The 26785-nt window shown below is 41.3% G+C and overlaps 1 pseudogene; it reads left to right on the plus strand.

Moving 5' to 3' along the window:
* The window catches only part of LOC124966823 (signal peptidase complex subunit 2-like), a 45268-nt pseudogene extending 32129 nt beyond the window's left edge, over positions 1-13139 (plus strand).
* The last annotated feature ends 13646 nt before the right edge of the window (positions 13140-26785 follow it).

Genomic DNA, 26785 nt, shown 5'->3' on the forward strand with positions numbered 1-26785 from the left:
GGGAGCAGAGGACAGACTATCAGCAGGCATGGCAGAGGGCAGCTGTGGGACTGGGACAAGAAGAGACATAACAGGTGACAAGGGGAGCCTAGGGAGGAGCAGTTCAGGGAGGAGCCTAGGGATGTGGGTGTCCAGAGCATGGGGACAGGGGCCTGCCACAGGCAGGGCAGAGGGAGAGTGTGGGTGGGGAAGAAAGAGGAAATACATGGAGGTTGGGGACAAGCAGGAGCCTGGGGAGAAAGGCAAGAGGTAAAAGGGAGTTGCAGGAATGGGGAAGAACAAGCCCCATGTGGTGGTGCATGCCCCAGTGACTGGGAGGCTGAGGCAGGAGAATGGCAAGTCTGAGGCCAGCCTCAGCAAGTCAGTGAGACCCTCTCTCTCACCAAAAAAAATAAATAAATAAATAAATAAAATAAATAAATAAATAAATAAAAGAACTAGGGTTATAGCTCAGTGGTTAAGCTTCTCTGTGTTCAATCTCCAGGACTGCCCCCCACCCTAAATAGTGCTTAACAGGTGGAGAGAAGGAATAAGGAATAGGGGGAGCAAGGGGGAAAAGTAGGAGTGAAGAGAGAAACAAAATGAGAAGCAGGAACCCTGCTTACCTGGTGAGATTACAGAAATCTTCCACTGTGCCCTGCTGTTCTTTTTTTTTTTTTTTTTCTTCTTCCTAAAACAATTTCAGCATTGCCTAATCAGGCCCCAACACCCCCACCACCTTTTTACCTTCCAGAACTGGAAAGGTTATTAAGGACGATCCTTGACCTACAGGCCTGTCCTGGCCACCATTTCAGAATTTTGTTAAAACCAGTACTGTTCACTCAACTGCGATCTCAGCATAATTAGGAGAAATGTCTTTCTTCAGCAAGCCCATCTGAAATGTGGAGGTGTGGGACTAGGTCAGAAACTGAACTGAGCATCACTGACCACTGAATGATTGACAGAATTGGTTATACATCAGTTTGTGGCAGGTCTGGGAGGGTGACCAGATGTAATTAGGATTTTCAAGGGGTCACACTCCTCCAAAAAACAAAAACAAAAACAGAAAAATGGAGACAAGGGCAGAGCAAGACAGGCAGCCCAGCATCAGCAGTTTTGCTGTGTTAGGGTTCTCAGTGCGGAATCTAAGGGCAGGTCATGTCACTCCTGACTTTGAGTGCTCTGCTGTCTTGCCATGTTTCTCAGGGCAACCAGATAATGGACTCATCCATTTGAGGTCACACATAAACACACAAAGCCTTTCTTTTCTTCCACTTTTTCATCTTTAAAACAAAAGTTACTGAATACATTTCTCACTGGAGTATTGCTTTTCTGTGCTCCCTTTGAGAGCTGAACACTCATTAACACTGTCTGACTCCTGCCTTCAGTTCTCACTTGACTCCATTCAGTTCAGCTTTCACTTTTACCATTTCATTTTCAGTCTCACCTGTGACTTCCCCAGTTCACATCCCATCCTCCGCTCTTTCCTGTCAATAGCAAGTGGCACAGTGGATCACTCCCATCTCCCTGTTTTTCTTAGCTTTGAGGGCATCCCACTAACCTTTATAATTGGTGTATCTGTTGGAATTGTCCTACTGTCTCCCTCATTGTGTCTCAGTTTCCTCTTCTGATGTCTCTGGAACCCTCATCTCTGAATGAAGGAGTTTTTCTCTGTTTAGACCTTGAACCTCTTCTCTGGCCACATCCTGGTCTTCCCATATCATTCATTTAATGGCTTAAAACCTTCCCTTACATGTCTTCATTTTCCCTCTCCACCTGGTTTTCTCCCTGAACTCTAGAATCCTGTCCAGTTGTTTCCTCAATATCTCTGCCAGGATGTCTGATTGACATCTGTACCTTCATATGTCCAATACTGACTTTCTGAGTTCCCCAAACGTTCCCTGTATAGTCCTCCACATCTCAGGTAAGAGTGATCCCTTGGGACTTAGGTAAATATCTCCATATGTACTTAAACTATATATTTCTTTATTTGTAATGGTTTTAAATTTTAGGGTAAATAAGTAATTGGATGTTTACTTCAATAATTGAGGGAACACATGGTTTCCAGAATTTTTTTGAGGCCCAGGGAAAAAATATGGGAAGATCTCAGTCTTACCTGCTGTACTTCCCCAGGGCCTCTGCCCTTGTTCCTGCCGTGTCCTCTGCTCACTCACCTTCAGCCACACAGGCCTCTTTTCGTTTCCTGGCATGAGGTTGCTCCAGCCTCAGGGCCTTCCCTAGGTCCTGTCCCTCTGCCTAACCCTCTGTGGCCCTGAGCTGCAGGTGGCCAACACCTCAGGACTTTGTTATGACATCACCTGCTCCATGGAAACTCCTGTGACCTCCCCAGTTCCGGTAACTCTCCAGTCTCACCCTGCCCCACCTCTGGTCCATGCAGCTGCTCTCTCTGTTCTTTCTGTACCATCATCATCCGCTGTCTGGATTCTGGTGAGAACAAGGCTCCAAGAGAGGGGCAGAGCCAGAAGATGGGCAGTGACTGGGCTTGCCCCTGTGTTAGATATTTTCTCTGACTACATTTTCAGCCCAACACAAAACACTTCTGATGCTAGATGTGTGGTTCCCCCACACCAAGCAGTTCCCAGTGAACACCAATTGAATGTCCTGTAACTTACTTCCCTTGTGTAATTGCAGGAGGCTGCAGAGTCAGAGGTCAGTGAGCTGAAAGAAAGTGATGTCAGGAGGAAAGGAGAGACAGAACAGTCAACCAGGTGTGTGACTTGACCTGAGCAAGAGCCATTCCTGACTCCTCTTTCTTCCCTCCTGGACCCCTTCCTCAGGCAGCAGTCCTTAGATGTCAATCTGGAAAGTAGAAAATAAGCTGTTTAACCCTTAATGTCTGCACACCCATCCCCAAGACGATCTCTTTATGTATATGAGAGGACTGTCCTTCCCCATCTTTATCCATTTTATAGTCCTTTTTTTTTTTTGTACCAGGGATTTGAACCCAAAGGTGATTTATCTCAGCTTCTCATCCTCATCCCTTTTTATCTTTTATCTTGAGACAGGGTCTCACTGAATTGCTGAGGCTGTCTTTGAACCTGTGATCTTCCTGCCTCAGCCTCTGAGTCTCTGGGATTATAGGTGTGCACCACCATACCCAGCTTTCTTTTTCTGAAGGAATCTTGCTAAGAGTTTGTCTTTGTCAATTATGTTGATCTTTCCCCAAAGACAACTCTAGGTTTTGTTGATTTTGCCATAAGTTTTCAGTTTTCTATTTCATTTATCTCTTTTCTAATCTTATAATTTCTTTCCTTCTGCTAATTTTGAGTTTAGGTTTTTTTTGTTTTTTTTTTTTCAAATTCCTTTGAGGTGTAAAGTTAGGTTGTTGATGTGAAATTTTTCTTTCTTTTTGAAATTACTTTAAAAAATTCACTGGGTATTGCAGGCATAGCTTAATGTTCAAGTGCTTGCCTAGCATGCAAGGTCCTGAGTTTGATTCCCAGAACAAAAAAAAAAAAAAAAAAAAATTAGGCATGGTGGCTCACGTCTATAATCCCAGCCACTGGGGAGCCTAGGCAGGTGGATCACAAATTCAGGGCCAACCAGGATAACTTACCAATACTCTGTCTCAAACTAAGAAATGAAAAGGACTGGGGATATGGCTCAATGCTGAAGGATCCCTGAGTTCAATACCCAATACCAAAACAACAACAAAAAAATTACTTTTTAAACTGATCCATAGAAACATAAATATTTTACATATTTACGAAGGACCATATCATCTTTGGATGCATGTACATAAAATCTTCTTTTTAAATGTAAATGTTACCCTCATAAGCTTTCTTCTTAGTACTGCTTTCTTTGCATCTTGTTTTGGTATGTGGTATTTTCATTCTCGTTTGTCTCCAGATATTTTCTTTTATTAAATTTATTTATTAGACATTTAAAAAAATTTCAGTTGCAGATGGGCATAATACCTTTAATTTTATTTATTCATTTTTATGTGGTGCTGAGGAGCAAATCCAGCGACTCACGCATTCCAGGTGAGCGAGCGCATCTACCCCTGAACCACAACTGCAGTCCCCTTTTTTAAGTTTATAAAGAACAAATATTTATTTCTCAACAGTTCTTGTCTCCAGATATTTTCTAAATTACGTTGTGATTCTGTTTTTTGAAAAGAAAAATGAGGTGTTTTTCAAGACTGATTTAATTCACACACATTTTTTAGAATTTTCCTGCTTTCCTTTTTCATTTGTACTAGTTATCTCTTGTTCAGAAAGAAAATGTGTTTTGTATAATTTCAGTCTTCTTAAATTTATCAAGATTTATTTTGTATCCTATCCTGTACTCTTTTAAAAAGTGTATTTGTTTTTATTTTCATTTGTCCTGTACTCTTGAGAAGAAGGAAAAACTGTTGTTGTTGGTTGTATTGCTCTGTGTCTCGCATCCAGGTGGACTTGAGTGTTGTTGACATTCTGCAAGTTTTTTGGGGTACTGTGCGCTGAACCAAGGACTTGAACACAAGCACTCTACCACTGAACTAGATCCCCAATGCCTTTGAAATTTTTATTTTGAGGCCATAGGCATCTTAATGAGACCCTGTCTCAAAATAAAAATTAAAAAATAAATAAAAAGGGCTGATGATATAGCTCAGTGGTAAATTGTTCCTGGGTACGATCCAGAGTCTCCCTACCTCCGTAAAAAAAATCTAAAATTTTATTTTGACCTTAGTGCAGTAACACAGGTTTGTAATCCCAGAGACTTGTCTCCATGACAGGAGGATTGCAAGTCCGAGGCCAGTCTCAGCAATTTAGCAACTTAGCAAGGCTCTAAGTATAAGACTCTGTCTCAGAAAAAAAAAAAATTTTTTTTGACATGGTCTTGTTGAATTGCACAGGCTGGCCTCTAAGTTGCAGTCCTCCTGCCTCAGCCTCTGGAGTAGCTGGAATTCCTGGTGTGTACTACATACCTGGTAGTGTGGTGTGTTTTTATTGGTATATTGTTTTATTCATGAGTAAAAGTGGGATACTGAAATCTATAATTGTGCTGCTCTTTATATTTCCCTTCATTTCTGGCAGGATTTGTTTTATATGTTTGGGAGCTCAAGTGTAAATTAAATATTCTCCTGGTGAATTGACGGTTTCATCATTACACAGTGACCTTCTGTCTCTGTGACAGTTTGGGCCCTGTCCTAATGTCCACTTTCTGATACTGTATGGCTGCTCCTGCTCTCTTTTAAGTTCCCATTTGCATGGTATGTCATTTTCTGGCCTTGACTTTAACACTGCGGCTGTCTTTAGAACTAGAGTGACTCTTGTAGGGAACATACAGTTGTATCCTTGTTATCCATTCAGCTGATGTATGTCTTTTAAATGTCAGTGTTGAATCTGTTTACATTTAAAGAATTTCTTTTGGGAAGTTTTCACTGTGGCCACTCTGAATTATGCTGGGTTGTCTGTGGCTAAATTCCCTTGCTGCCTTCCTTCTTGTTTCATTTATTGTTTGTAGGGATATAGTGTCATTACTTTCTTAGTTCTCTTTGTATATATTCTATAGATATTTTCCTTTGCAGTTATCATTACCCACAAAACATACTAAAGTTGTAGCAACATGTTTTAAACAAATGACAGGTTAAATTGAGCTCATATATGAAATACACTCTTTTACATCTCCCTTCTTCCCCTCTTACTGTTAGTAGTGACACAGATGACCTCTTTTTGTATTGTATATGCCTTAACATAGATTTATAATTATCTTTTATACTTTTGTTTTTAAGTCAGATATAGTTGGGTACAGTGGTGTGCTCCTGTAATTGCTGCAACTTGGGAAACTGAGGCAGAGGGTCACAAATTCGAGACCAACCTGGGCAATTTAATGAAACTATGTCTCAAAAATAAAAAAATTACATAGGCTGGGGATGTTCAGTGGTTAAGAGCCCCAGAGTTCAATCCCAGTATCCCACCCCCCAAAAATTCAGATATAAAAGTGATTATACACTGACAGTGCTATAGGATTTTATCAATGTTATACTTTATGTTTATCTGGGAGTTTTATATTTTCATGTGGTTTTATATTGCTGTTTAACATCATTTTCTTCAATTTAAAGGACTTCCTACAACATTTCTTCTTCTGGCACTGGGAACTGAACCCAGGGACACTTTACCACTGAGCCACATCCCAGTTCCTTTTATTTTTTTTGTTTTGAGACAAGGTCTCTTAGGGCCTCTCTAAGTTGTTGAGGCTGGCTTTCAACTTGAATCCTCCCTCCTCGGCCTCCTGAATTGCTGGCATTACAGAACTGTACTACCATGCCTGGGGCCTTTCTCTCACTCTCCCTTTTTTTTTTTTTTTGAGGTCCTGGGGACTGAACCTGGAGCTCTGCGTACTAGGCAAGTACTCTACCACAGACCCACAGCCCCAGCCCACCATTTCTCTTGATGTAGTGAGGATTCTTTGTCTCTACCTTCGCACAGTTTATGATCTGTTTTCATGTACATTTCTTAGTTTTGTCTTAGTTGGATCTTTTAAAACTTTGTTGATTTGTATGTCCATTTAGTTCCTCAGGTTTGGGGAGTGCACATAATGGCACATGTATTTGTGTCCAGTAGGTCCCTTATGTTCTCTTGATTTTTCTTTATTGTTTTTTTCTATTTCTCTCTCCATTTTTGTTGAATTTAAATGTCCTTTGAATGGCTGACTGGGACCTGAAGCTCACTGTTGCTGCCAGTCTTGAGAGAAGATATCATATGGCATATCACTTCTCATCATCCTAGGAAAAGAGCAAAATTAAGAATTCCAAACACAGTTCCTATATATTAAACCCATGGATTTTATAAAAGACACATCGTCTTTCAGTTGTAAGTTTTGTGATCTCTGAAATTGAATTAAGCATTTTCCATTATCTTAAATTTTTCCTTCGTGCATTTGCTCAGAAAACTCTCTTAGGTTGCACCCTAACTGTGTTCATAAGGAAAGCTCAATTCATGGATATCGAAACAGATTGTTATAACAGAAGCATTGTGCATGGTGGAACCACCACATCTTCGGAGCAAAGTGGGTATGAGGAGGAGAGATGATAGGCCAAGTTTCATTGAAATCCATTCATGAAACTTTCTCAGAAAAGCAACTTCAATTTCAGCCCTATTCAACCTGCACGTTAGAGTACTGCAACAGCAATACACAAGGGGTTTGCCTAGAAAATCTAGATGTAGAATGCTCAGATGTTGGGGGCAGAGTGGGAATGATGAAAAAAGAAAATACCCAGAGTTTCACTTAGTGTTATTTAACTCACTATGCTATCACTTAGTGAGTTAAATAACAGTCAGAATGCTACCATATCCTGTGCATGCTTGTGTGCATGATATACAGTGACCGCCTATGTAGTTCCATGTCATTAGACTTGAACTTGTTTGAGGTCTCTTGATTGTTTATTTTTTTGTTTCAGGTTTCTTAAGGAACTCTGTCAAAGTACTCTCGATCCTGGGATGTGTTATTTAACTCTTTGGTTCTTTAGGCTCAGTTTTTAATTTTTTTTGCAGCGCTGGGGATAGAGCCCAGAGCCTTATGCATGCTGACAGGGCAGGAGCTCTACCACGGAGCCACATCCCCAGCACACCTAAGTTCAATTTTACAGCCTGATCTTCTGGGCTCACATGCTTCTCAGCTGTGTCTTAGCTATTGGACCTGAGGTGAGTTTGTGTCTGTGACAGAGTAGTCTCACGGTGAGATGGGGGCATCTCTTTCCCTCATGACTGTTACATCGTTATGTGACTCAGCACATGTAAAAGTATTTAGAGTAATTCCTGTATGGGGAAAGTGTTCAGAACTTTTAGTCATTGTCATCATTATGGATTTCGGATTCTAACCTTTCTTTTTAAAACCTCTATGGACTGTGTCATTGTCACAGGAAAGCAGGGAGCTGAAACTCCAAGCCTTGGTTCTTGTGTTCTGAGAAAAGAAGATTTAAAGTCAGACACCAAAAGTCATACAAGAGAACTTTATTAGAAGTGAAAGTGAGGTGAAAATAATGTCAAAGAAAAGTGAGGCTTAAGCAAAAAGCACTCTTGAGGAAGAGAGTGGGCCATCTCCAAGCAGAGAATGACAAAGGAGACAATGCTGTCCTCAATTTTGTTACTGTTTGATCTTTACCGAAACTGGGACCTCCCTCTGTACTCTTTGCCAGTCAGGTGTTCAACTCCTCCATCATGTTGGGCAGTGGAGTTTTGGACCTCAGTTAGTCCTCTCTGGAACTGTCATGGTGGGCATCTTATTTAGCGGGGGGCTTCATCTATAAATCAGTCCCATGATAATGTGGGCATTGGGGTCAATTGCTGGTCAGAAGTTAACTTAGTGTGTCTGTACTACCAAAGAATTCTTTCTTCCCAGACAATTGGAGACGTGTGTGTGTGTGTGTGTGTGTGTGTGTGTGAGAGAGAGAGAGAGAGAGAGAGAGAGTCAAGAGTTAGTCTCATTAATCCTTTTCTCTTGACATATTTCACAATTAGCTCCTTTTGCTTTTGTTTGTTTTGTACAAATTAACTACCACCCTTTGCTTTCTCATCTACTTTGGAAGTAGTGTAAAGAAGGACCCTAAAGTACTTTAAAGAACACCTGTGACTTGCCTGCATTTTCCTGCTCACTGCTAGCTACTACCTAACATCATCTCTGATGATGCCATATATGCCGTGCTCATCTAGCTACTGACCATCACCTGATGTGTAAAACATGATACCTAATCGCATACAGATAACTGTGTATGGATTTATATATGTATATTCCTTATATTATCCCCAGAAATGAGAAATCCATACTGACCTAGAGAATATCATAGCCTTCTATGGAAAAGTATAATGAAATATGATCAGAGACATGTAATTAAACATTCCTGTCCATGAAACTGTGAGAGCATTCACTTACACTGAATTGATCCTTATACCTCTCTCCTGCTGTTATTTTGTTTGCAAATGGTTCTCTTTATCTGCCTGGGGTTAAATGTGTTTTTATTTCAGGGCCTGCTGACATTCAGGGATGTGACCATAGAATTTTTCAAGGAGGAGTGGCTTTGTACAGGGATGTGATGCTGGATACCTACAGAAACCTGGTCTCACTGGGTGAGCATGACTTCCCCCTGAGGTCGGGGTCTGCCCTGGGAATCTTTGCGTTTTCCCCTGTGTGCCTTTCAGGAGGCCCTGTGCAGGTTGACTGAGACTGAAATGCTGTTTTTTCTGCAGTGAGAAGCTTCGCAGTGTGACCTCTGACTTTCAGCCATCCCCTTTCTTCAGGTGATCCTGCACCATCACGGGTGGTTCCAGAGCTGAAGTGTATGTAGAGCCTTCCAGAAGACTTTAAAATATCCACTGCTCTTGTCGTTTACCTCTGAGCTTGTGTTTAGGTAGTTCTTGGAAGAGAGCAAGATGTCTTCGTTCTACACTCTTCCTCAGAACTTCAGTAGGAGGTGATCAGTGGATCTTTCTTCTCCCTCCCTCTGCAATGTCCTGGTCCCTGACCTGAGCATGGCTACTTCTGGAAATCCACTGCACATCGTGTCCTTTCTTTAAAAATCAAGAATCTTCCTGATATGAGTGTGATCTCCATGTTGGAGCCCTGGACTATGGAGATTGGGGTGAAAATATCAAGAAGACCCCCTCCCAGGTAGTGCTGTGTCAAAGGTGAGAGCACAGGTAAGAGCTTAGGTGGCAGAGGAACCTGTTCTGCTCAGTAGTGTGCAAGAGACTCACAGGCGGAGAGGGCAGTGGGAAAACTAAGCCCCATTTCCCATCCACCTGAAAGCAAGTTTTCTTTCCTCCACTGGTCAAATGTTCTTCAGGTGGCAGTGTTTATCCTTCCCAGCAGTGCTGCAGCTCAGAGAGGACAGAGCTTCTGTCTTGATGGAAAGCTGCTGCTCAGTTCTCTGCCTATAGACATCAGAGCCGAGGCCTCTACGCTCTCTCACCTGAACCTACCTGTTCACCTGGTTTCCAGCGCTCGAAAGATCTCTTCCGTGGCTGGGAAACCTTGGCTGTTTTTCCTTTGCATCTGGGGCCCTAGAAACTGTGCCGAGCTGTCTCAACTCTGCCTATTGCAGTCCCTCAGCTGTTTTTCCTTTCTGCTTTTAATGTGCTTCTCAACTGGTAGAACATGCATAGGATATAGATTCACACTGGGAAATCAGGAAAGAAGGAGAATATGAGATTTTACACTGGGAAATCAGGAAAGAAGGAGAATATGAGATTTCAAGCAAATTCAAAGCCTAGCAAGATAGACTCCATGAAAACTTGACTTGAGAAATATGTCCTTCTGGCTCTGTGCTCTGCCATCACACTGGGCTGCCAGTCCAGCTATGTAGCCTCAACAGGCGAGGATCCCTATGCCCACTGTTCTTCTCACAGGTAAATTTAAAACAAAACACCAATGTTGTCTGACCAAATGTTTGATAAGACTAGGGTGAATGTGAGCACTGGACTTGATCACTGTCCCATAAAAAGGCAAAAATAGGGGCAGGATACTACCAGCAGAAACCCTGTGAGCAGAGATCAGAAAATAGGCAAAATGAAGGAAACTATCATATTTCTTCTGCCTCACAGAACTGGACTATGGAACTGTTTGCCTGAAAATGGAACTGTTTTTAAGACAAGGGAAAAAGGACTCTTCCCCAAGTGTGGGAATGTGGGATATGGTGGGGCCTTAAAGAGCATGACCTAGTGAGAGGAACTTAGGTTATTGGGAGAGCTGCCCTCAGGAGGAGTTACAGTAGGATACCTCTGATTGGGTCCTGAGCTTTTAGAGCGAGTCATAACAAGAACAAGCTTCATCCCTGAATTGCTCTTGGTCCTCTTTGGCAAAGTAACCTCTCCCTCTTTTATGAGCTCCTATATGCTCTTCCTGCTGTCTGCCATGAGGTCCTCACTAGAGCAGAGCTGATGCCAGCACCATACCATTGAATCTCCAGAACTATGAGCTAGATTAACCTCTTTTTAAAAGTAGAGTTATCCTTTAATGAAGAAGGACTGATACAAATGCAATTCATAAATCATCAGGGCTGCCACTCCCAGAGTTCATGGGCCCACAGGTCAGGGCTACCTCTGCCTCGATTTCAGAACTTGGGACCAATTCCCAGTAAAGTAATATGATTGAAATCTGGGGGCAAACATCATCTCAACCAAGAACTATGGCATGGATGGAGCCCTGGTACAGAGCCCCAACCTGGGCAGTCCCCGTGCAGAGAACTTCCACAGGACTGGGACCTGAAAACTGCTTTTGGGAACATTCTGCCAAACCATGGGTTGATATTACTGTCCCAGTGATCCTGGACACAGAGCACTAAGGGATAGGTGATAGGTGATTCTTCTTGAGCCTGCTTGTATAGTGAAATTTTCTCTATTAGGTTCTAGACTTATTTGGGACTTGATGCTCCTAATTCATTTCTTGTGTCTCCATTTCAGAATGGGAATGTCTGTCCTGTGCCAGTCTTATGGTTGTGTAGTCATGTGCCACATACAGCATTTCAGTTAATGCAAACTGCATATAGAGTAGTGTATACCATCCCCTGGACATGTGGTAAGCTGGAATATGTAGGCTGGTATAGGTCCCTTCTGTGGTGTGTGCATGGTGATGAAATGTATTTCTTACAGTGTGTTCCATCATTAAGTGACACATGACTCTGTTTTGGAGACATAAGATTTATTTTGAATTTCACAACTGGAGAGCTTTTTTTCTCAGGATAAATTGTACATGATTGTCACCCATACCGGAATTAGATGAGCCTTTGAACTTTAGACTTTTCAGTGCTGGAAAAAGCTGACTTTTAGAGACTGTTGGGATGGAATGAATACTTAGGCATGTGAGAATGACATGAACTTTGGGAAAAAAAGGCAGACTATATAGTAAATAATAGGAAACGTGTGTTTATTTGTATCTTGTAGATATCTTTCTTACACATGTGTTCCAGGAATTATCACCTAAAGAGAAGGATAGTGAGACAAGATGGTGGCGGTGGCGGCTGCACAGGGCGGGAGAAGTGGTGGTGGAGGCAGTAGTGGGGCTGGCAGTGGCCCCAGCTGCAGGACAGGCAGCAGTTTGTTAGATAAGTGGAAAATTGATGATAAGCCTGTAAAAATTGACCAATGGGATGGATCAGCTCTGAAAAACTCTTTGGATGATTCTGCCAAAAAGGTACTTCTGGAAAGTACAAGTATGTGGAGAATTTTGGGCTAATTAATGGTCGCCTCACCATCTGTACCATCTCCTGTTTCTTTGCCATAGTGGCTTTGATTTGGGATTATATGCACCCCTTTCTGGAGTCCAAGCCAGTTTTGGCTCTTTGTGTTATATCCTATTTTGTGATGATGGGGATTCTGACAATTTATACCTCATATAAGGAGAAGAGCATCTTTCTTATGGCTCACAGGAAGGATCCTACTGGGATGGATCCTGATGATATTTGGCAACTGTCCTCCAATCTCAAAAGGTTTGATGACAAATATACCCTGAAGCTGATCTTCATCAGTGGGAGAACAAAGCAGCAACAGGAAGCCAAATTCACCAAGTCCATTGCCAAGTTTTTTGACCACAGTGGGACACTGGTCATGGATGCATATGAGCCTGAAATATCCAGGCTCCATGACATTCTTGCCACAGAAAGAAAAATAAAATAGCCAATTCTAAAAGCAGCCCTCTTTCTGCTGGATCATGCTGAATTACTGGATGGGTGGGGGAAGAAACAGAACTTAAAATGGGTAAAGTAAGAAATGTTTAAAATGTACCTTTTTTGTCAAAATTTAGTCCCTTATGGAAAAATAGGGATTTTCTAGCAGAGATATGAGAAGTTGTACCTCTTATGTCTAGCTGTAGCTTCCTTGGTCTGATGATTATGTTGTTTTGACTTGCTTTGGAAAAGCATTCTTGCTAAAAGCTGTACAAGACTTTTTTCTTTTGTAGTTAGTAGTACTTTCTATAGTATAGCTTTGTGCCATGCAGCATTTGAAGATTCAGTTTTAAAAAATTGTTAACCTGTTGCTGACTTTGTGTTAATTCCTGTTTCAGCAACTTTCCCTGAAGAATTCAGGGTACAACTTCATGTGTATGACAGGTTTCTTCACACACCATTTTGTGTGTGTGTGTGTGTGTGTGTGTGTATATGTCTGACATGGGAAAAATTACCAAAAAAAAAAAAAAAAAAAAAAACCCAGAAAACAAAAATAACAGCTTTGAAATTTGTTTAAAACAGACGTGCCTGTTACATTTTGTGTTCTTAACCAATTGAAGAAATCAGTGGCATTTTTAGTTTTATATTGCCTGTTTTCCACTAGTATATCTCTATTGATTTGTTTATGCCCTTTATTAACTGCCATTTTCTAAAATTTTTTTCAATAAAAGGAAAGAAGATGCGAAAAAAAGAGAGAGAAGGATAGCACAGGAGAAATATCTCAAAGAGTAATGTCAGAAAGACAAATTCATAACATCCAACATTTTTACTTGAGGAAAAACTTGGAAAATATTCAGGATGTTTTGTTGGGCGAGAAATGATGAAAGAAACAACAAAGGAGTACCTATAACTCAAAGAAAATGAGTTCACTGGTTAGAAGAGAAAAACATGATATAAACAAGGCAGAAAATAAGCCTGTTGAAAATCATATTGAATTAAGCTCTCAGTCACATCTAAATGAACTGCAGAAATATCAGACTGAAAGGAAAATTTATGAATGTAATCAAGTTGAAAATCTGTCAATAGTGGTTCCTCAGTTTCACTACTTCCAGCAAGTCTTTCTAGTGTCAACACCCACATTTCCAATATACATGAACATGATCCTATGCATCCATTAGTCACATGAGACTAGAAAGCACACAGAAAAGCCTTACAGATGTAATGAATGTAGCAAGGTCTTTAATTACTGTTCCAACCACACTAGCCATCTGATAACTCATATCAGAGAGAAACCATATAAATGTGAATATATATTGGAAGTTCTTCAGTCAAAGCTCAAATTTAGTGTGTCATCATAGAATTCATAAAGGAAAAACCTTACAAGTGTGATGAGTGTGTCAGAGCCTTTAGACTACAGTCCATCCTAAATGTCCATCAGGTTGTCCATACTGGAGAGAAATCTTACAAATGCAGTGAATGTGGCAAGGCTTTTATTCAAAGTTCAAAACTTGTAAAACACCACAAAATTCATACTGGAGAGAGACCATACAAAGTAGTGAATGTTAAAACATTTCTCCAAAATGCATGTCAGGTGGAACATCAAATAACTCACTTTGGAGACAAACTCTTTAAATGTCTAGAGTATGGCAAAGCCTTTAGTGTGTGTTCAAGCCTGACTTCCCATCAGACAACCCATTCTGGAGGAAAAAACCTCATAAATGTAGTCAGTGTGGAAAGGCTTTTGTCAAGCAGCAAGATGAGCATGTTCATTCTGCAGAGAAGTCACACAAGTGTATGGAATGTGGCAAGTCCTTCAGGCAATGGTGTAAAATCACTGTTCACCAATGAATTCATACTGGTGAGAAAATTTACAAATGTATGGAGTGTGTTAAAGTCTTTACCCAAGGTGCCCACCTCAGTAAACATAGGATGATTCATACCAGAAAGAAACCATATAAATATGACTTATGTGTTCATGACTTCAATAAAAACTCACATATTTTAAATCATCATAGAACCCATACTGGAGAGAAACCTTACAAATGTAAGGACTGTGGCAAGACCTTTATCAAGTGGTTCCACTTTAAACATCATGAGAAAATTCACATTGGGGAGAACCTTACAAGTGTGCAGAATGTACATTTCGGTCTCATAAGCAAGGCTCCGAATGCCAGTTTCACCCAATAATCTATGCTTATGCAATGAATATAGCAAAGTTTTAAAACTGGTCTCAATACTCACTCATTAGACATAAAAATATACATCTTGGAGAGAAATCACAAGATCAAAAAGTTGTAGGCTGTCACTTTCTACTGGGGATAAACCTTACACATACAATGAGTGGCAAAACCTCTAACATGAGTTCAAGTATTACATGATAGCAGCAAAAGCATATTGAAGAAAAACCATGTAAATGTAACATGGCATAGGCTTTATTTAGTCTCACAGTGTACTAAACATCAGAGAGTACATCTTTTAGAAAGACCACTCAGAAGTAACATGCACATAAATGCAATTACTGAATTAACTGGAGCATCAGAGGATTTGTACTACAAAACGAAACTACCTCACAAGTGTAATGAAAGTGGCAAACTTTTATCAAATAGTCATCCATGCCTTTGGGGTCAGGAGAGAATTCATACAGGTCAGAATCCATAAAAATGCACTCAATAAGGAAAGACCTGAGCATTAGTGTATCCTCGGTATTCATCAAAGGATTTATACTGACAAGAAACCTTAAAATATGGATGTGGTAAAATTTTAAACCAATTCTCTCACAAGAGACTACTTATAGAATACATATTAGGAACAACTAATGTGAATCATTCATATCCTTGCTCTCTGGAAGAATAAAGATGCCAAGCATGAGTATTAGGAAGGGTGGAGAATGAAGTTGTAAGTCACTATGATTATGGTGTTCATTGCATTCTCCAGACAGAACTTCTGTGTTATAGGAAAGCAGTTGACCTTGAAATAGGGCATGTCAGGACATAAGACACAGCTTTTCAGGGTAGGAGAGTGATAGTTTACTAGGGACTGATACACAGTAGAAATAATGCAGGGGATGTACCAGCACAGAAACTGACACAGACCAATTCAACAGAGCTAGGGTCAAATACATGCCCATATAGTCCTCCAATCCCTGATGAAGATGCCAAAACATGTTGGAGAAAAGACAACCTTTTAAACATACGGTGCAGGAACAACTGGATATTCGCATATAGAAGACTAGGTCCCTATCTCTGACCCTGAACAGAAGGCAACTCAAAGTAGATCAAATAGCTAGGAATTATACCATAAACTTAGTAACTGCTAGAAGAAATCATAGGGTCAGCTCTCCAACATATAGGCATAGTGACTTCCTTAAGGGGAGTCCTAAAGCTCAGGAAATGATATCAAGAATTAGTGGATGGAATCAAATTAAAAAGCTTCTGCACAGCAAAGGAAATGAGTGTGAAGAGAGCCTATGGAATGGGAGAAAATCTTTGCTAGTTACTCTTCTGACAGGATTATCCACAATATATAAAGAACTCAGAAAGCTTACCACCAGCTGGGTGTGGTGGTGCATGCCTGTAATCACAGTGGCTCAGAAGACTGAGGGAGGAGGATGGCTGAGTTCAAAACCAGACTCAGCAACTTAGTGAGACCCTGTCTCAAAAACTAAAAAAGGGCTGGAAAGTGACTCAGTAGTTAAGTACCCCTGGGTCCAATCCCTGGTACCCAAAACAAACAAACCAATAAATGTGCAAATGAACTAAACGGTTCTTAAAAGAAGAAATACAGATTGTCGACACATACGGAAAAAGTGTTTAACATCTCTGATAATTAGGGAAAGGCAAATGAAATCTATTCTGAAGTTTCATCTCCTGGTAGAATGGCAGCTATCAATAATACAACTAATATATACTGCAAAAGATGTGTGTTTGCAGATGAGAACACACACTGTTGGTGGGATTAAAAATCAGTACAACCACTATGAAATCAGCATGGAGGTTCCTCAAAAAACTAGGCATGGAAATACCATGTTGACTCAGCTATCCTACTCCTCAGCATTTATCCTAGAGAATAAGCATGTTAAAGCAACACATGCCTACCGATGTTTATAGCAGCACAATTCACAATAGCTAAACTATGGAACCAGCCTAGGTGTCCATCAACAGACTAACAGGTAAAATGTAATATCAATGGGGTTCTACTCATCTATAGAGAAGGATGAAATTTTCATTTTCAGGAAAATGGATGGAATTTTAGAACATTATGTTAGGTGAGATGAGCCAAACTCAGAAAATTAGTGGCCAAATATTTTTTCATGTTGAAACTGGAGAGAATAATAGCAATGGTATGTGTGATACAAATAGAAGGGAAACCAGTATAGAGGAAGGTGTCCAGGGTAGGGAGGATGAGAGAGAAAGGGGAGGTACAGGTGAGCAAAACTGACCAAATTATACTCTGTGGTACATATACAAATGTGTAATAATGAAACAAACTATTTTGTAATTATAATGGTGGCCACCTCTCTTGAATGGCAGAAGTTGCATATCAAAGATTAATGAACTTTTTATCTCTAGACCCCATTTTTCTTCCAATCAATTTCTAGCCTCCTATGCTGAGGAGTTTTTGTGCTCAGGTTTCTGTGCTCCACAGGTGCTGAAAGCACCATAGGGAGAACGCAGGGAATGGTCCAGAAGACAGCAGAGTAAAGGAAAGTGCATCCCAACCTGCACTGTAGTGTGGAACCAAAGCAGCAGGTGTACAGCTTCTCAGTGCACTGGGTAGAAAAGGGATTTCACTAAATTTTATTATTGGACACTCAAAGCAGCTTAGGGACTCAGAATTTTGGGTACAATGAACAAAGAAGAAAGACTATCTCCAGGTGCACCAGTGTGGATTCACCACAGAAAGAGGGAGAGGGAACACAGTTGTGCTATGGAGAAACCTAAGATCAAAAATACTGCCTAATCTTAACTGATCCTGAGGCAGCACTTTGTGCTGGTGCTTGAAAAGCACACACTGTATCTTAACTAGCCCTGGAGAGCTGAGGCAGGAACCATCTTGGGACAAGTGTACTGCTGTGGGACTGCAGGACCAAATCAGAAACGCACAGACACACATTCAGCCATAATATCCTGGCAGGCGCCTATCAAGAGAGCTAGGCTGGGTCTGGTGGAACAGGAGAAAAACAGTTCAGAGTAGACTGTACCCAGGGGCCATTGAGTTGGAAGGATTTAGGAGCACCTGACTTGTTTCTCCTTCGTGTCTGGTGGTTCACATGAGAACTGAAGTGGGCCAAGAGTCAGAGTGGGTGGGGTGAATACATTGAGGGACTAAGTTCAGCAGGCTGTGTTTCTGGGCAACAGTGAGTGGAAGATTGACCCCCTCACTCCACAATTGGATTTCTTGGGGATGCTCTTGATAACCAAACCCACAGAAGATATTGGCTACTCTCTAGTCTTAAGGGTGGGTCAATTTAGTCTCTCCAAAAAAGGCCTCTGAGGACTGATTATTCCTAAGCTGCACCTGCTGGAACTTCCTTCACAGAACTACAGAAATGGCACCCTGCGACTGCACCAAACTGGTTAGAATGGACAAAACACCAACTGACACTATGTCCTGACCCATCCCACTTCATACTGGTGAAAAGAGAAGCTGGGTCATATTGAACAGCTTAAATATTAGGTCACTGCAACTGGCAACTCATTCTCCTGCTATGGACCAAATTCCATTGTTCTCTCTCCCTCTCTCTTAATACCTTACTTCTTTTTTCCCCTCCTTCCATATAAACATCACCTACAACATCTTTTCTGTCTTAACCTGCACACCTAGGTCCCTGACTGTCCTGCACATCCACAGTCTTCCATGATTAATTCACCCTCATTGTAAACTATCCTTCTGTAACTTGGGGCCATCTCCATACCCAGAAAATGAGCTCTCCCATGCCTGATCCATTGATGTCCCTGCAGAATAAAGGAAAGTGTGCTGATCTAAGGTTTGCTTCCTGGCTCCCACCTCCATCATCTGTGCTCCCATGTGCTTACAGTCTTAGTTCATTATTCATTGCTATAACAAAATACCCGAGTGTAGATAACTTATAATGTTTATTTGACTCATGAGTTATGGCTGGAGGGTTTCCATATTATGGTATTGGCATCCTAGTGTGGACCCCTCCCTTCTCCTCCTCCCCCTTCTCCTCTGGCCACCGCCGCCCCTTCTATTTTCCTTTCTCTCTTCCTCTCCCCCACTGCAGCTGCTCTGCTTTATTTCCCCTATGTCCTTTTCCCAGCTCTGCCCTTCCCCACTCTCTTCTATTCTTCCCACCTCCAAACACTCTGCTTTCCCTTCTCCTCTTTCATTCTTTCCATTTATTACTTCCAAGTGTGATGAGAAGATGGAGAAAACAACCTTAGATTGAGCCCTAAAGAGGACATTTGCCAAGAAATATAGGTGTGTCACTCTCAGGGATGTGAAGCTTTTCAGAAGGTATTTTTGCAGGACACATACAGCTTGGGAAGCACCAAGCATCTCTTGGAGAACGGGAGAACTCAAGTTTACACCCTGCAGGGCCAGAGGAGTCTCCACTCCAAATTCTGAGCCCTGATCCATAGTTTCTCACAGCATTTAAAGGCTATTTGGTGTCATCCAATTTCTACTACATGATTGAAGGCCTTGTGATACCACCATTTACTGGTGACGAGTTCTGCTTCCTCAGGTGTTGAAATATAACATCAGAGAAGCTTGCCAAGGCAAAATTTTATTTAAAAGTAGTAATAATACAGGTTTCTCCTGGGAGGGAGAAGGGGATCATGAATGATGTTCTAGAATTCTCCAGAAGTGAGCACATGCTACAACTTTTATAGATTAGGGTCTCATTTGTTCTCCTGTTCTCTCCCTGCTTCTCTCTCTCCTTCCTGCCTACTTGACCTGGCCCAGGAGATAATGGTGATATAGGAAAAAGGTGAGAAGTAGATGGTAGGGGGAAGGGCTGCAGGGAGGATTCAGGCTGGTAGGGGCCCAGGGGGCATTACTTAGCATTCCCTGCAGCTTTTTTTTTTTTTTGGGGGGGGGGGTAGTTGTATAGGTAGGTAACCTTGGTGATCAAAAGTGCTCTGAAGACACTGACACTCCAATCTCCCAGGGGTGGTCTCTAACTTCCCAGACTCACATGGCCTTCATTCCTTGATTCGACCAGATTCCACCTTCTGCATTAACAGGCTGTTCTCAATTCTGGCTTCAAAACCTTGGTCTCTGTTGGTGGTTTTGTGTCTCCCAAAAGTCTGTTTTTTGGATGTGGTGACTTCCCCTGATGCTGAAGTATGCTGCAGACTCATTTGCTTCCTCGCCTGTACCTTTTCCTTCTCTCAGTCCTGCTCATTTCCTAGAAATCCTCTAGCCATGGTTCATGATGTTGCACTTGGGAAGAGGCTCCATGGATCAGAGGCTGGGAGAGGGTCTGCGGTGGTGTGGAGATGGGGTAAAGGGTATTGTTTCAGGGCTTGCCTTAGGAAACACAGTCAGCTCACTGCTGACTGTGATTAAAAATCACATTTATGTTCTGTATTAATGAGCAAAAACAAGTGGAAAATTTTGGAAAAGAATAATGGTGGGAAATCTGTTTCCCCCTTATTTTACAATGCATTTTAAGTTAAACAAGTCAATCAATGTGTTTCTTGTCAGGTTAGGATTTAAGTAGTTTCATGGGAGGGAGCAGAATAACTAAGCCAGTGGACAGCACCACAAACAGTGACCAATCAAATGCAGACAGATAAACCCCACTGACCCTTATGTCTACCTATCACTCAGCAGGATCCCCACCTATTCCAGCCTATAAAGACCCTGGGCAGCCGAGGTCACATGAGATTTTCTCTGGCTCTCCACCCTGACCTGTACCCTGGAGGGCTGGGAATTTCACCTGAGAGCCAAAATCCAATAAAGCTTTGCTTCAGCTGCTTTTTTCCGATTCCTGTTTGGCCACCTGCTCCTGCCCTCAAGCTGACATTTGGTGCTAAAATCCGGGAGGGTTTTAGGGCCTCCCCCATCAGGGTTGAGGTCCACCCTCTCCCTCAGATGAACCAGGAGATTCTGCTCCATTCCTGCTTCATTCTGCTTGGTTCCACTCTGTTCCATTTCTCTTTACTCGTGGGGTAAGTCCCTTACCTGGGGTTCCCCTTTGACTTTCTGGTTTCCACTCTCCCTTATGTGAGGTCTGTTCATAAGTTGCAAGTACCACAGACCCCGCCAGTTCGGTTTGGACTCTGGTAGCTGTGGAGAAGTCCCAGCATCTGGCTAGCCCCCCCCCCCCCCCCCCCCGTTTATTCCATTCCGGATCCCCAAAAGTCAAAAGACATTTTGACTTTGGTCCCGCCCACCATTTTCCAGGTGTTCATGAGCCGGAATTGGGACACCTTTTTCTGCTCCTGTTCACCCCTGGGTAAAACTGGAAGGCTAATGGGAAACGCTGGGACTCCCCTACACCCCAAAACTCCTTTGGTTTGCCTCTACCATAATTTCACTAAATTAATACTCGCCCAAGACTTATGCCATAAGCGGCAATATATTTTTACATAATGGCTCAATGTGATCACCAGAGGGCACTCTCGACTTTGAAATCCTCACCTCCTTGAGCAACTATTGGTACCAGACAGAAAAGTGGCCAGACCTTCCATATTTGCAAGCTTTGAATTTTGCGCGCTAGTCCAGCCCTTTTTTCTACCTGTTGCACTACCCAAGTTCTCCTCTCCAGGGACAGTCCCAAACCTCTCCCCCTCCTTACTCAGGCCAGACTTCCTGCTCCTCTTCTTCTCCTCCTATGGCTGCAAATCCACCCCTTCCTCCGATGGATGCAGCTCCTCCTCCTCCTCCTCACCCTCCTCCCTTCCCTTCTCCTCCTCCAGAACATCCCTCCCACCCACTCAGTTCTCTCCTCCCTGTTAGCGTGTGCACACGATCTCATCAAACCCTCTCACCAGCTAACCCAGAGCTCCTTTGTCCCCTCTGGGAGGTGGCTGGTGAAGAGGGTATTATGCGAGTCCACGTTCTATTCTCACTCACTCCAGGATCTTTCCCAGACTGAAAAAAACACCTAGGGTCCTTCTCTGCTGAATTAATGGCCGTGTCATTTTTCCAGGACTCTTTTTTTCTTTCCCTTAAATTCTATATTTTTTGAGCTCATAACATTGATGTTTTTGATCAGTCCTATTTTTATTCAACTCTAGTTTTTGAACATCTGTTATATTGCTGTGGAGATTCATCTATAAGGTCTTTGCTTTTGTATTATGTGTATATCATGTTGTCTATTGTGTGTCCAAAAATCTTGTACATGGTATCATGACTTACCTCACAAGTCTCCAGGTGGTCATGTTAAAAAATGTTAATTGATATTAATCAATTTTTTCTAGGACTTTTCTCCAACAGAAAGGAGACAGGAGATACTGTTCAATATATCTATCCGATATCTTTTTTTTTTTTTACAGTAAAATAAGTAAATTGGATTTGACATGTATGGGATTACTTAAATGTGTTTCTTGGAGACATCTAATTAATATACAGGGTTATATTAAATATGTTCATATCTTCCAGGTGCACAAGTCTTTAAAGCAGAAAATTTGTCAGACTGCTGTTCTCCAAGTTAAGCTTGTTTGTGATGGTAATTTATATTTTAGATGTGATGTTATATTATCTTAACTATGTTTATATAAAGTCTGAAAGCAAAATATGCAAACTTTATAAAATGACATTTAAGAAAGAGGTGAAGGATGATAGCAAAAAATGGGACAACAGTGACTGAGATTGGGGTCTCTGATGACCTCATGGTTGTGGCATGCCCGATGCCTGGGAGTGTTCCTGTGCAGGGGCACAAGATGCCTGGATGCTGTGGTGGTACCTTCCCTGGGGAGGCTCTGTGCAGAAGTCCTATCAGCTCTGTCATTGATCTCAGGCACACAGCTTCTGGGCAGGAAGGAGTTCTTTTGCTAGACAACCACAGTGTTTCATCAGCTCCATTCTCTGGTTCCTGCCCACCTTACAGTGAACAGTAGACTTTCTTGAGAGCTACACAGAGTTCCTAACTTTGCACTTTGAAACTGTGAAAATGTTACATAGATGTCCTAGTCTCTCTAACTTTCCTGAAAACAAATAATAGTGCTTACATAGTGTAACCTGATAATAAGACATATATAAATAAAGGTTGCTGGCATAACTCTTTAGATATGCATATTCATTAGTGAATAGAGCTCCATCTGATCCCAGTTTAATATTCAAAATCTGTGTTTATAAATCTTTATTTTCTAATCCTCCATTGCCCTTCACTGGACCTGAGAATTTGGTCATGCAGGTCATGGCAAAAGAGGCAAAAATCAGCTTCAAAATCACAACACTTTACCTAAGCATTGTGAAGAACCAAGCCTTACCTGAGATAAGGCTTTGTCTCCCACCCTGCTGCATGTTAGAATGGCTCCAAAATAAACCAGACTTTAACTCACTTAAAATTGTGTTCAAAAGTTTGATGTTTGCTGTAAAGATTACTGTGATGTCAAACAGGGGATATAATGAATAACTCAGTCAAAATTCAAGATAGCTATTACACAACCTGAATGTTTTGCTGTTGATGATTCCATTTTGTATTTTCCTTGTAAATTCTATAACTCTTATCTGATTTATGTTTTGCAGAAGTACTACTTCAAGAGCAAATAACATAAATTAACCTGAAATAGTAAGACATCACCTATAGGACAGATAATATATACCCCAATTAGATAGGAGGAGGTGAATAACTGTAAAATTATAGACATTGAAGTTAAAGCCCAGTACTCTTACTTATGACTGGTGACACTAACTTGTTGGATGTTTAAGATCAAATGTAAAGACTGAGATTAAAACAAAGGGGCCAAGGAAACCAGTATTTGGCTCTTGCCTTCAGAGTCAGCCTGAATCCAGGGAATAGGAGAACTTCTCTAAGGAACTTTGCAACTCTGGGCCACATGACTTCCCAATCAGGGAGATGGATGAGACCACTGGAGAATAAAAAGCCAATCAGTGCACCTGCTGCAGAGGAGGGTCATTGAAAAAGGGAGACATTCCTGATGTTTCCAAGGAAAGACACTTCATCAAGGAGACACTGCCTATTGAATGGCACTAGAGGAGCTAAGAAGCTGCTCTTAAGTTCCCTATGAGTGACCCCTGTGGGAACTCAGTCAACTTTTAACAGACAGGAACAGGTCAATTTGACCAGTTTATTCTTAAACACCTAGCAAAACAGTTAAAACTGAAATATAGCCATTCTTGGGCATTTTAAAGAAACAATAGTCAAATGTAACTTAAGATGTACACTTGTGTTAACCCCCTAGAATAAATAAAGACTGATAACTGTCAAGAGAAACTACCAGGGTCAGAAATTTTTAGTAAGGTTAAGGCCTACAGATCCTCTAAGCTACACAGGTAGGCTTAATTTATGTTCATTAATATGATTATCTAGCCCTAAGTCACAGAAATATAGAGATCTCTACTAAACACAGGTTATACCAACAAGAGGACTTAGTTATGCAGTCACTCCCACCTAAAGCTAGAACAGCAACTCCAGAAGGCAATAAAGGCATCTCTTGCCCCCCTGATATCCCTACAAAGACGAATAACATTTATTGCCCAAGTTTCCTTGTAGAACCATCGGGCACTAGATTTGACGGCAGACAAAGGGGAACGTGCCTCTTCCTAAGAGAAGACTGTTGTTACTACATCAATGAAACCAGTTTGATGGGAAAATGTCAAAATTCTCAGTTGTCTTGAAAAGGGAGCTAAACTGCAGCCATGACAGGCTGCATTTAAGGCATGAAAGATTTCAGGCCTAGATAGCCGATTCCAGGAAGGCTACTAGATTATGACTGGCCTTTGGCAAACAACCAATTGGGAGCTAACAAGCCAATGCCTAGCATTCTAAACCATATATGTCAATATGTTAAGACCTGGGTACCCTAAGCCAATGGAAACATGCCAAACCACACATGTTGGAAGATCAGCCAACTGTGTACTTTGCTTTGTTCAAATTTCCCTCTCTACTGTGGAGCTCATAAAAATCCCACTGAATCGAGACTCGGGACTCTCAGCCAGTACCTGCTGCACCAGTGAATGCTGTGAGTCTGAGCTCAAGCTTGCAATAAAGACCTTTTGCTTTTGCATCGGAGATGGCTCCCTGGTGGTCTTTGGGGATTCACGATCTGGGCACAACAGTCTAAATGAAAGGCTAAAGCAACAACAACCAAATGACTCCTGGCCAGGATGGCTGAATTTCACTCTTGTCACCTGACTGACCCCTACCCTTACTCCTTTATTAAAAGTAAGACTCCTAGTAATGATTGCTCCCTGTCTTCTCAGGTTCATCCAGAACTGAATGAGTGAGGTTGCCAGGGTGACATACAACCAAATGCTCCTGTACCCTTATAGCCGCCTCCCCACTGACATAGAACCTGAACTTTTCTTTCCCCACAATGCCCCCTAACATTCAGGAAGTAGCCAGATGGACTCTGGCACCCTATATCACCAAAAAGGTTGGCATGTCAGGTCAGGATTTAAGGAGCTATACGGGAGGGTGGAGAACAACTAAGCCAGCAGGCAGCACCACAAAGCGTGACCAGTCAAACGCAGACAGATTAACCCCACTGACCTTTATGTCTACCTATCACTCAGCAGGATCCCCCACTTATTCCGGCCTATAAAGACCCTGGGCAGCCGGGGTCACATGCGATTTTCTCTGGCTCTCCATCCTGACCTGTACCCTGGAGGGTTGGGAATTTCACCTGAGAGCCAAAATCCAATAAAACTTTGCTTCAGCTGCTTTTTTCTGATTCCTGTTTGGCCACCCGCCCTCGCCCTCTAGCTTACATTTCTGACTCTAAAATGCTAATGATTTAAACTAGAATGGAAAGTTAAGACACAGATACTGGTGGTATTGGATGTTTTATTGTCTATCATTTGCTGAACAGTAAGAGATAATTTAACATCATTCACAACACAACCATCCCTTGAAGGTCCTGTGTTTGAACAGAGACTCCCAGGCAGAAGTTGTTTTAGATAAAAATGTTTTCCAGAAATTTGGAGCGATAGGCCAGGGAGAACTGACTTGGGGAGTGACAGACCTGTAAAGGTAGGCAGAACTTTTAATTAAAATCACATTTCCTTGTCTTCCTTTTTGTCTCTTTTCTTCCTAGTTTTTAGTTTCTTCTACTGCATATGTAATCACAGCTTCATTTGTAATTTGATAGTCATTTCCATTTTATTTATTTTTTTATTTTAAATTAGGTTAGTGCTCCTAGGTAGAGTACATAATTTTTTAATTTGAAATCTCATGTTTCTTTTGGGTTTGTATTGCTCTGAATTTCTGAAGCAACTGAGGTTTTCATGTAAGAATTGTGTTGATCAGACTTTCATTATGTCTGCTGTGTCCTTTACTGAAGTTTTATAATTTCTTCATGTGACTGTAAATTGGTTATAAATTGAGGCTGAGCTGTATTTGCTAATGGAAGTGCAGACTGTGCCTTCTATCATTTGTTCTGTTTTTAAATTGTTGTTACTGAAAAGGAAAGATTATTTTCAGTATGCTGTTATGAATTCTTGAAGTTAAAACACCTTCCTTTCCCTAAGTTGCACCTGTGTCATCTGTGAATGACTGCAGTTCCAGCTGCTTGGCACAGTGCACTCTTTCTCCTCTTCTGCTCCTGCAAGCATTCTGTGCAGTGTGAGAGGGGCCCTGGCTGGAACCCTGATCTTAGGTCTCTAGCAGAAATGCTTATTGTTTACTCCTTAGTGTGATGACTGCTGAATTTGCCTACTTAATGCCACCTCTTTCCTTTTAAATTTTAAATTACCTAATAATTTCTTCAAGCATGTACTTTCAAGATTTTTTCCATTTTAGTCTGTTAATATATAATAGTTTATATCCTAATCTTCTTTTATTAGTGGATAAACTCCATTTGACTTATGTTAACTAAATATTTAAATTTAAATGTCTAAAATTTTATTGATAGTTGCATAAGTAAAATTGAGTATAATTTATAAGTAGTTTTTTAACCAAAAATCCTATATTTTTGGTTATTTTAGAAAAGTGATAGTTAAACAAAAGAGTAAAAACATTCATATTTGTTATTCAGAGACAACCACTTTCACTGTAAGTGAAAATGTGCACTTCACTGAAAGTGCACATTTGTGTGTAGCTGCATG

Source organism: Sciurus carolinensis, chromosome 16 (genome assembly GCF_902686445.1).
Source record: "Sciurus carolinensis chromosome 16, mSciCar1.2, whole genome shotgun sequence".
Taxonomy (NCBI): domain Eukaryota; kingdom Metazoa; phylum Chordata; class Mammalia; order Rodentia; family Sciuridae; genus Sciurus; species Sciurus carolinensis.